The sequence below is a fragment of the Durio zibethinus genome, chromosome 26, assembly GCF_047325235.1.
Source record: "Durio zibethinus cultivar Kanyao isolate XHJ-2024 chromosome 26, ASM4732523v1, whole genome shotgun sequence".
NCBI classification, from domain to species: domain Eukaryota; kingdom Viridiplantae; phylum Streptophyta; class Magnoliopsida; order Malvales; family Malvaceae; genus Durio; species Durio zibethinus.
Window position 1 is genome coordinate 14959998 of NC_143187.1, and position 12345 is coordinate 14972342.

At 29.5% G+C, this 12345-nt stretch overlaps 1 pseudogene; it reads right to left on the minus strand.

Annotated features, from left to right (window-relative positions):
* Positions 1-263: 263 nt before the first annotated feature.
* Positions 264-10907, minus strand: LOC149511380 (uncharacterized protein At3g52155, chloroplastic-like; annotated as a pseudogene).
* Positions 10908-12345: the final 1438 nt, after the last annotated feature.

Below are 12345 nucleotides of genomic sequence, written 5' to 3' on the forward strand. Positions count from 1 at the left end.
AATCATTATTTGAATCCTAGAGCACCACTTGTACTAAAGCAGTTGTTACAGATGAAAGTATGTACAAGTTGTTAAAGAGTGTAATTGTTGTTGAAAAACCATATAATTAAGAAGTATTCAGCGATTGGACTTGGAATATTGCTATTCGCTAAGCTTATAAAGATTATATTTTGTATATATTACTTCTATAAAAAATAGGGCAAAATGACATTGAGACAACATGACAGAAAATATTTTATAAAGAAAGGAAATGTAACCTCTTCCTAAGATTTTTCAATTGCTTCAAACAAATTAGCATTGCAAGTCTTTAGCTCTATAGAAGCAGGTTGAACACAAAGGCTACCTCTTCTCGTCCCCTATTATGCCCCATATAACATCTGTATAACTAAACAAGTGTGAATGTGTGATAAACTACAAGGAGATATTTTCTTTGGAAATATGCATGCCATTATACTAATCAGGTTTCAAGTAAAAAGTGGCACCTATGGTTACCTAATTCTTGAACTTGAATGACAATTAGCAATAAAATAAAAACACAAAGGAAAAATCGAAGTATGAATAAGAGAGAAGCCAAAACAAAAATTGACATGATGTTAGTACAGAAATTCACATGTTGTCTATTTTAACTTAAAAATCTTATGATTTTATCTTACAAAAAATACCTTATAAGTATGAGTTTAAATCTTTATATATATATATATATATATCATAACACTCAAAACACTCCAATATAAGATTAAGATGTCACAAACTCTTTCTATTAAAACTTGACTTCTTATCAAACTCAACACAAAGCACACATAAAACTAAATAATCAGGATCACACAAAATGTTAGGATTCTAGAGATAACTCTTAGGCGTAAAACTTAGCTGCTATCCAACTAATGATCACTCTGATACTATTTGTGGAGATCCACATCTAACATACAAGGTATTATACATTTTAATGCAAAAGTCTCATAATTTTGTCTCACGAAGGGTATTTCATAAATAAGAATTTAAATCTCTATTTATATATTATAATAGATTTTTAGAACATCTCTATGTATGACTGGATTGTCACAAATTAAGATAAGTTAAATTGATAAAAAAAATATTTTGTTAGTTAAAAAGAATCCAAGTTTGATTATGTGAATTATTGTCTCATGAAATTATTTGACGTCCATTGTATTCTATTTTAAAAGTGCCTTTGAAATTTGAAATAGTTAATGATATTACTTTGTAGTTATAGAATAATATGAGACTTATTGAACAATGTTTTTTTTTGGAGATTACACATATCATGTACATATTCTTATATGATGACTAAGGACTAAGGTCATGATTACCTATATATTGTAGTAAAGAATTTGACGTAGAATAGATATTTTTGAGTTATAAGATATGTTTTGCTAGGAATAAATTGTTATGCTACAAGCATAATGATAGTTTTGCATTTTTATAATCTTGAGTGCGGACCCAATTTTAAAGTATTTGAGAAAATTTATAAGATTAAAGATGCTGATGATTGGTGTTTTAATTGTATTCTTGAGATCAATTCTATTATTGGTGGTTATATTGATCGAAATTCTTCTATTAGATGATTTTTTTTATGGTACATTGGTTTTGGTTTTGACAGGTTTTGGTTTTGCTTATAATTAATAGTAATGTATTTGCCTAAAAGAAACTTGAGATATTATGATGTTTATAAGCCTTGTGAAGAGTCATTTGTTTTATGATCAAGTACCTTTAGAATTTGAAAACTATTACTACTTGAATTTTGCAGTTGAATTGGGCACTTAAAGATAAATGTCTGAATTTGTGTTGTGAAATTTATAGATACAACCTAATGTTTTACAATTTATGTCAAATCTATGAGAAATATCCCAATGGTTAGTAAAAGGTATATAAATTTGTGTGTGATATTTTGACATGACTAAAATATTGTAAAGATTCTAAATCAAATTTATAGTTAGACATGATTAGGGTTACTCGAAAACAAAAAAGAAAAAAAAAACTTTATTTTGGAGATGTCGTGGATGGGTGATCAGTTGGTGTATGGATGGGTGATCAGTTGGTGTAAGACAATAATATAAGAATCAATTCTATTTATTTTAAGATTAAACTGAATAAAAATGATAAAATGTGCAGTTAAAGCATGATTTGGTATAAATTCTAATTTCAGACAAATATTAAGTGATTAATCTTCAAAAATTGAAAACTGATAGATTTGTGTTGGACATGTGAATACTATGGAATTTGTTAATACTTGAGACTTAGGAACCTTGTATGGGTTGTGAAATTGTGGTATTTTTGTTATGTTTAATTTTGCTAGAAAAGAATCAATTGAATAAAGTTGTAATTACATTGATAAAGTTGCTTAGTTATTATTGAGATTATATATTTTACAAATCTTAAAGTTTATGGAATTTTTGAAGTTGTATTTAGCTATTTGTAATAAAATACGAGGTGTTTTTATAAATAAAATCATGAGATTTTCAAATTAAAATGAATAATGCACCACCGGTTATGAATTTCCAGAGGCAACACTACTAGAAAATTAAGCTTTATCAATAGAATTTTTTGTTAGTAGAAATTTAAAATCCGTTGGTAATACTTTTAGCAACAATTTTACCAACATAAAGATTTCGTCAATGCTAGCTATATTGGTAATGCTATTCTGTTAGTAATACTTCAAATTCGTTGGTAATTACCAATGGATTTTATTAATGACAATTTTTTTAAAGAAATTTTTAAAATAATTGAATACTAAAATATACATAAATAAAAGAAATAAATAAATAAAACATTCCATTTCATTTATAAAAAAATATATATATTTTACAAAATTATTTATAAATTCTAATTATAAAAATATAAAGAATAAAAACCCTATTCTATTTACAGTTCACATCACAATGTTGAAAATAAAATAAAATTTTTACAAGACTACAATAGACACTATAAGAAAATAGAAAATTAGTGATAATTTTTTAGTGTAAAATGCCACTAACTTCCATGTTTTTAGAAAGCTTGCGGCATTTATTATCAAAATGCTACAAAATATTTAATTAGCGGCGTTTGTACTTTTAAATGCCATAAAATACAAAATTAACGGCTTTTAGCCACTAAAACACCATAAAAAAAATACAAAAGTTAAGTAAATTTAAATATAAATTTTTAGTGGTGTTTTTGAAATAAACGCCGCTAAAAGAAAAAAGTTAGTGGCGATTTTTATATAAACGCCTCAAAAAGGAAGAAATTAGTGGCGTTTACTAAATAAATGTCACTAATTTTTCTCTAAAGTTGAAACCCATCCTGCTTTGTTCTCTGTATACAATTTCCTTTCCTTTCCCAGACTATTTTGTTTCTCTACAAACCAGGCCATTTCCTTTTCCAATTTGTCGTTTTCTTCGAACTTAAGCTATCGTTTATCTGCCATCGTTTAACTTTTTTTTTCCTTCCATGCTTCGTTCAAGTTGCTATTTTTTTACAGTTCAAGATTCATATTTTGTTGAAAGTTCTCTGCATTTCCATTCCTTTAGGTACTTTCTAAGATTCTATCTATTTAAAGCTCCCTTTTCCTTTTGAATTTTTGTTTGAAATTTTCCTTAAAAACCCATTTTACTCCGAAACCCATTTGGAACTCATTTTTCCTTTCATTTTCCTTTTCTTCTCCAGTTGACCAACATTGACAGGCCTGTTGTTTAAAGTTCGACAGCTTTAGAACCCATTTGGAACATATTTGCTTCTTTTTTTGTATTGGCTAAATGCAATGTGTTAAGGCAGTTTGGTGTTATGGAGGTTGTTTAAATGGTCAAAAATTATGGGAAAATAATGGAAAAAAGTGTGTTAAGGTTACGAAACTTTGGTGAAATTATACTTTTTTGTTTGATTGAGTTAAATGAGTTAAGTGAGTTTGCGATGTCCATCATTTTTTGAGACAAATTAATGGAAATCCAAATATGGTAAAACGATATGTGGTGTCAAAGGTAACCACATCACCAAATACTATATATGCACCAAAAGAATCAGCATATGACCATGAAATATTGTCAAGCTTACTATTTTCATCTGTAGTATAATCATAAAAAAAATTGGCATCTATGGTCTCTGTAGATTACATGATTGAAAGTGCCAGCAATCAAAATCTATTATTGAGTTTTTTGGTTTGAATATTTGTATGGTATTTACTTTGATATTTTGTTATTGGTGAAATTTGATTCATGAATTTTTGTGTTTTCATAATTTACAAATAGTTTAGTATTGTTTGGATGGTGGGATTTGTAGATATGGTGAGGGATGATCCAACAAACAATGTTTCGAAAACAATTTTTTCAAAATTGGGAATGCAGCTCCATGGAAGGAATAACCACCCTCTTGGGATTATTAAGAAATGAATATATGATTATTTCAATACTAATTACCCCAACATGTTTGATAAGTTTGATAATTTTTGCCCAATTTTTTCTATACAGTCAATCTTGTGCTCTATTTTAGAATAATTGTTCTAGGATCTTTGAAAATAAAAAAAAAGTATTTGAATTTTGTATTTGTATGGGCTTTTGTAGATAATCAAAGGTCATGTTTTAACTTAGGATTGCATATATTACCATGGAAGCTTAAACCCTTATCGGTGATTGTATGTGGGTTAATGCGTGCAAAGGAAACAATAGGTTTGCTAAAATATTAAGTTTATAGACATTGCTAAAATATGCTCTGTATAGGCTTTTATAGACATTTCTCTCTCCTTGTGTGTGATTGAAATCACTACCCTTCGTAATCTATTTCTTAATAATTGTCTTTTACTAATCACCATTTAGTTTTGAGCATGTTTATGCTTCTAAAAGCAAATTATTTTGTATTCAAAATATTTATTTAAGCTAAATTGAGAGTTTTCCTATTCATGGCTACAGTATCTTATGTTTTACACTTTAAATTTTAGCTTGATGACCTTTTCATTCTTTATTATTTTTTTATCAATTTTCATGTGCATGTGATTTATGGGGCTTTTACCACTAAGTGAAGGATCAAGCCAATGAGAAACATAAGGAGCTGAAAGACTAAAAGTCTAGTAGAGGAAGAAATCAGGATGCATTGTTGGCGGCTTGCTTGTACATTGCTTGTTGACTAGAGGACAAGCCATGCACTATCAAGGGTACAACCTAATAACATCTAGATGCTTCATGATTTATCTTTCCTAATTTGTATGAGCTTCCCTGAACTGTGGATTTCAAATAGAAATTTGCTTTGTCGCCAATGGAGCCTCAAAGAAAGAAATTGGCCTAGCAAAAGAGTACATTGTGAAAAAATTGAGATTGGAGACTTGTCAGTCTATAGAGATGGGAACCATACATATTGGTGACTTCATGGTAAGTTCTCTTTTTTTCTTAAAAAACTTATCTATAATAGTGTTTTCAATAAAGAGCTGTCTTATTGTTTGCCATATGCTTGGAAGGTTGCACTGCCATTATTGAATACTATATTGTTCATTTATGCTTACCATTTATGGTTGCCATTGACATTAATTTCTTTAATTATCAGATTTTCTTAATAAAATTTCAAGTTTCTAACATTTTTGCATTTAATTTCAATTGAATTCTTGTGTTCTTCAAATCTATTTGAAATTCGAGGTTTTGACCTCTTTATGGTTTTTTGGATCAGTACTTGATGAATTCTAGCTTGTTTTGAGCTAAATTTTTTTATTAGATTCCTAACTTATAAATCTTTAATTATGGAAAAAAATTAGCTTCAAATTCTATCCACAAAAGTACAAACAATTCTCCAAAATCATACTTAAACTTAGTTGACAGATTAGTTCTTTGCTTGAGTGACAGCATAGCAATGATCTACTCTCCTTCTTGGCATTTGGTTTGCTTTTTTTCTCACTACGCACTCTTAGATTTACATGTTTACTTGTTAGTTTTCAATTGATTGCATTTATGTTCATGAATTTACCTGCTGTTTGGTTAGATTTCTTTGAACATGCTCTGTTTTTTTCCAGAGTTATGTACTATTTGAGTTGTTAGTTTAATAAACTAGATTTCTTATTATGTGATGCAATTTCTTTGTTGAATTTTGTGGTAAACTTGTTGATGAATCATACTTTAGCTCAGTTCTAGTTCATTCTCCTTAGAAGTTTCTAGATTTAGCTTTTTCTTTCCTTGAATTAGAAAAATTCTTATGTAACTTAGTTTCTGTTTTTATTTGTTTTAGTAATTTCTTGTGATTTCTCTTTAGCTTTTGATTTTCAAATTAGTTTTTATTGTAGTTATTTACATGCTCTTTTAATTCCCAACTTATGCTCCATTAATTTTGCATCATTTAGACCTAAATCAGTAGCTTTATATTCAATTTCCAGATTTTCTTTTCACTTTTGGTTTCAACTTGCACTTTGAGTTTTTGCATTTTTTGCTTCACATTTGAAGTTCAAATTTGTTCTTACTTTAATTCTTCACTTGTCTTAAATTTGCATCATGTACTTCATTGCTATTTAGATTTAGTTCTAGTTTATGAAGTCATAATTTGTCTATAGTAGCTTTGTAATTTTGGTTTTGCAAGATTAGTTGCATTATACATTTAGTAAGTATTTATATTTTTAAATATTAGAAATAATTTATTATTAAGTATAAAAAATTATTTTACTTTATTTAGTAGGTTCTTTAGCACAATTGTGATCATGGCAGAAAAAATCTTCATTAAATGGCACTTCTCCAAGTCTAAATGGTCATCAATTTTATACATTTTAAATTTTTTGTTAATGTACTAAAACAATTTGAATGTTATTGTATTAAATTTTATGTTACATACATACTAGAATAAAATATGTACTTAGATATTTAAATATTTGTAATATTCAATTTATAAATTTAAAAATATTAGTCTATTTTTTAATTTAATTATAGTAGTGAATATTGAAATAAATAAATAAATAAAGTAAATTTCCTAATTCAGCGGCATTTGCAATGAAAAATGCCACTAAATTTAACGGCGTTTGTGTCTAGAAACGTCAGTAAATGAGAAAATTTAGCGGTATTTTTGGATACAAATGCCCATAAATAAGAAGTTTTAATGGTATTTTTAAATACAAATGCCACTAAATTAGCAACATTTTTTTCTAAAACACCGCTATTTTTCTTGATGTAGATATAACCAACACTCTTAGCACCGTTTTTGGTAAACACTGTGAACCGTTTAGCGGTGTTTATAAAAGTCGCTAAATGTGAAAAAAAAAAACTCCATTAAAAACTTATTCCTCTGTAGTGAGAACATAATTTGTCAGGCATTATTCTATACATGTCATAGAGAATTGTTATCTTGAATGTTTCAAATAATGAAAAGAAATAAAAATAAAATACAATCAGGACACAACCTAATATACCTCCTTCATTTGATGAAAAATATGGATTCCATCTTCATCACCTCTACACATAATGAATGATGACAAGCTAATGCCTAAACAAAAAAGACAAAAAAAGAACATGAGATGCATATGAAAATTAAGTGCTTAACAGAAAGTAAGATAGAACATGGAAATTTCACATATAAATAATAACTAAAAACTTTGGTGATATGTTCGTTGTCTTTAATAGCAACTACACTACCATCGTGTGTCTACATGTGCACATTCAAGAACTTATGTTTATCAATCTAGGTGTGTAAATTATACGTCGATGTGTTGTCTTTACATGTAAAAAAGTATAATCTATATTAAAGTGGTATGTAATTGCATCTGTCTTTGTTACATATTACAAGATTGAAAAATGTACTTAACAAATAATCAAGAATGTTACTAGTGATGGCAAAGGTAAGGGAAGTGAAGAAAGAACACATAACATAAACAATGCAATCCACATTGGACAACTGGTCCAAAACAGTTGGGTTTGCTGTGAAAAAAACTTGATCAAGTATAGTTTGCACAGAGTTATATTCTAAGTTTTAGGTATTAAAATTCACATGATTAATAGTAGATATTATAACCAATGTGATAGAAAAATATGAAAAATAATAGTAGAGACTTGAGATAGACATCAATGAAAAATAATCTCTTGTTCCATGTATTTAAACAAGTGTAAATCAAAGAATGTATCATTTACCTCATATGCTGAATTCATACCTTCACTTGATATGTAAAACATCTTTTTTATTCTTAAAGGAAAAAGCTAGAAGTGATGATCTTCCCTATACATAATAAAGTAACAATTGATAGATATAAAACTTTCTGTAACATAACATGCTAGAAGCTCATTTATCTCATTAGGTTTTTTTATATTTTTAACTTTTGTTTAAGGCTTTTTACCCTCTTAGGTTCACACTCATAACATGATCTAAAGTACAATTGATTCCCTAATAATTGGGCAATTTGATCTTTCCTTTAAATATATCAAATTCTGAAACATAGCTGTGAAACAAGACAGTTGTACCGGTTTATTCTATTTATATAAAGAAAGACAATCTTTCAATGAAGATCACCTGGAACAATTAGAACAATAATTTAACTAAGTTGTTGCTTCATTATTTTGCAGTCTCTATTCAAGTTTTATAGTTAGGCCTCTATCACAAAGAGTCATTGTAGGTGGTTTAAGTCCCAACTGACCAACCATATGGAGTTTCTCTTTATGTAAAACATTTGTGAAAAAATTATAACACATGATTATCCATTTACACATGATTATACAACACATGATTAGGCATAGACATACCTGTTAATCTCAAAACATTTATGAAGAAATTACACCACATGATTATACACTTACACATATGATAGAGATTGGATAAGTTCTTGTAAAGCGTCATGTAAATATCTAATCTCATCTAAGAAAATATGATAATGGATAGGCCTTATGATTCCTTGAACAGAAAACACATATTATACAAAGAAATCAACATTAGAATAAAAAACGAGAGGCTACCAAGGTAAGATTTAGAATACATTGAAAGTTAATAATAGCAATTCTTTATAATAATTTATCAAATACATTTAGCACCAACATTTTTAATATAAAATCATCCAATCAAATAAATAAAGAAAAAAATTTTGAATTGTAATTAAGTGTGACTAGTATATCAACAAGAAGTTGAAAAACCTTGAATCACATTTCACTTAACTATCAAATATATAAATCTTAATAATATATAAATTACTTCAAATATATATATTATTTCAAAAAAAATATAAATATTAATAATATATAAATTGCTTCAAAATGAGATAGCTATTAGTAATAAATAAATTATAACCTCAAATCAATATAAATAATTTTAATTTCTATAATTATTATTAAAATCTAAAAAATATTGACAATAAAACATCCCAATACATCTAAAAGTTAATAAATCTATAACAAAACCTAACCAATTTCAACAAAACTTTCACAAATTAAAAATAAATAACTTAACAAATAAAAAAAATTTCCCAACAATACTAAAAGTAAAGCTAAAAAATATTTAACAATACTCAACATTAATACTCAACAAAAAATCCAACAAAAATATATAACCAACAAATTTCAACAAATATATAACTAAAATCTAAACAAATTTCAACAAATATAAAACCAATAAAAACTTAATAAATTAGTAACCAAAGGCTAAATAAATTTCCATAAGTAAATAACTAACAAAAACTTAGCACATTGATAACCAAAATCCAAACAAATTTCAACAAATTTATAACAAAAAATTAAACCTTAAACTCAACAACTATATTACATAAAATACAACATAAAATAAAATAATTAAAAAAAAACTTACCGAGGGTAAGAGACACACTAACACTTGATAGCGCACTCCGATGGCGATGGAGGACAGTAAGGTGGCGAGGAAAGAGGGAGGGGGAGAGAAAAGGGGAAAGGGAATTAGGGATTAAGAAAAAATTTTAGGAAAAAAGTGAAGTGACCCAACTAGGGAAGAGATTTGAAAATTTTGGCTATTAGTGATGATTTTACAGACAAAATTTTTGTCGGTAATATTAAAATAAAGTTTTTTAATACTTTTATCGACACTTTTAGTGATAAATTTTCTATCGGTAATATCAAAAATTGGCATAGATTTTTTCATCGGTAATTTTTAGCCATAGATTTTTTCGTCGGTAAAATTAGTAACAATTCATGCCAGACGAATTATCTATGGATTTTATTTCATTGGTAAAATTGTTAGTAATCCTTCGGTGAAAGTATTTTTTTTTTTAAATTCTGTCGTTAATTAGCGACAAAAAAATTTCATAATGCCTAAAATTCTAGTAGTGTAAGTATTTCATCCATTGAATAACGACAGATAATTTGTTGAAGGTGTTCAGCTGTCTGTCCATCCATGGCTGCAATGGAATAAAAACTAGAGATAAAATGGACCTCTGCTTCCAGAAAACTACGCATCTGTTCCTGCATGATATTAAGTGTTTCCCTGGTTCATAGAGCAACGGGCATCACTAGAGCAACATGAACTAAGGATTGAGAAATTTCATTGATGTTTGGAGGAAATAAGGTGGCTAACCTACATAAAATAAGCTGAGGGATCCAACCCATTTGATGGAGTTTTTGAGAAATCACTACAGTATCAACTCATCCGATTTTACCGAGAGGACTGTTATGATCTGACGGGAAGGGGTTCGCCAAATTGTGGCATTCACCATAAAGAAAATTAGAGTTGCAAGATATGCAATTAATAAATCAAGAGGTGAGACCGTTAATAAAAGAAATAATAAAAAAAAAAACTCGCAGAGCTGGATTTTGCCAAGAGCTCTTGGCATGGCAAAGCAGAATGAGGCGACGAAAGACGAATTAGGCCTCTGACGCTGCTAGCTCCGCCTCCGCCTAAATCATTAAACACCTCCTCCAACGCAAATGGTTAGTGATTGGTCTTAAGCATATGCTCAAAGGCTTGGGGGTGGAGGGGCAAATGCCCACTCCCACTATAGCAGTAGCATTCATTTCTGATTTCAGTGATTTTGTGGTTTATGTGTTCTGCTGCTATTGCCTATTGCCAACCGTAATTGTTGTTTCCTTCAGCTTACGTTTTTTCTAATGTCAACGATCAATATATACCCTTCTATTTCGAGTGTTGCATGGACCAGATCGGGCCTAGTTTAGGACGGGCCATTTCGGATCTACATTTTTAAAAGCTAACTCCGAACCTGGACCACTCAATGGACTTAAAAAAAAAAAAGCTGACCCAGTCCACTTCATCCATATACTGCCTATGTTTTTTTGCTAGTATGGAATTGATAGTGTTTACACTTTGATAATGCAAGAGTACAAAAAGTATAGAAGGATAAAGAGAATTTTGGGATGAGAGACGACTCCAGTCTCCGGACCTTCCACGTGATAGATCTTAAGGTGTATCTGAGACTTGTCTTGCAACTTATGCTCAGCAAAAATTGTTCATTGTTCGTAAAAATGATCATACATAAAAATTTATGCATTTATCACACGCACGGAGAAGAATACATGCCCTGGCATTCTGCAAGCAAAGGTGCCATTGCAAGTGGCAAATCAGAGAAAGCTAAAAATCAAAAGAAAGCCACTTCTGCAAGCGTCTCTTATCTAACAGAATGGGAATCTCTACAAGAGAAAGGCCAGTTTCAAAAAGAAAGGGGATGCATAATGTAATAGATGTTCAATAACTATTAGTTGGAGAAATATGAATGCAGTCACATTCCTTTAGCAATAATGGGGCTTGATTAAATATAGGCTAGTGTAGTCAACTTGGCGCGAGGACACGAATAGTGAAACTTTAAATCCTTTTTTTTTTTTTTTTGTTTATGATAATTCTATAAAAATAGAATTATCTTGGTATTAATTTGATTAATGTGAACATTATTTTACTTGATTTTTACTTGATTCCTATGATTAAGTTTGCATTCCACCTACTTCTTGTTAATTGTCTCAATTGTAGGTGACTGGGAAATTTGAAGGAAAAAGGTGAAATATGCAAGCTTTATGGATGCCATGGTGTTCTATCACTTAGTAAGCCATTCATGAGAAATTATTTGAGCATAAATCGAGATTATTAAGTGAAATGCATGATTGGACTTCATATGCGCATGCAAGGAATTTTCAGAGGTCATGGAGTGCACATAACCGAGACCACACTTTGGTGCATGTGTGGGCTGCCACCTTCCTTGCATGGACGGCTTGGGCTGATTAGGAGCTGACGAGAGCTGGAGTTTATGCTTCATTTGGTCCATGAAAGTGTTGAAGAGTTTCCAAGCCTTTGAACAAGTCCATTTGGGAGCCATTGTATGTGATATGCATGGCACAAGAGGACAAATGACAGCTGTACAAGCTGCCAAGGAAGGCACCTGCTACGAGGACCTCTCCCAAGCTGGAAATGACGTAGACTTGGAGTGGCAAATGGATGCTTAGGTGG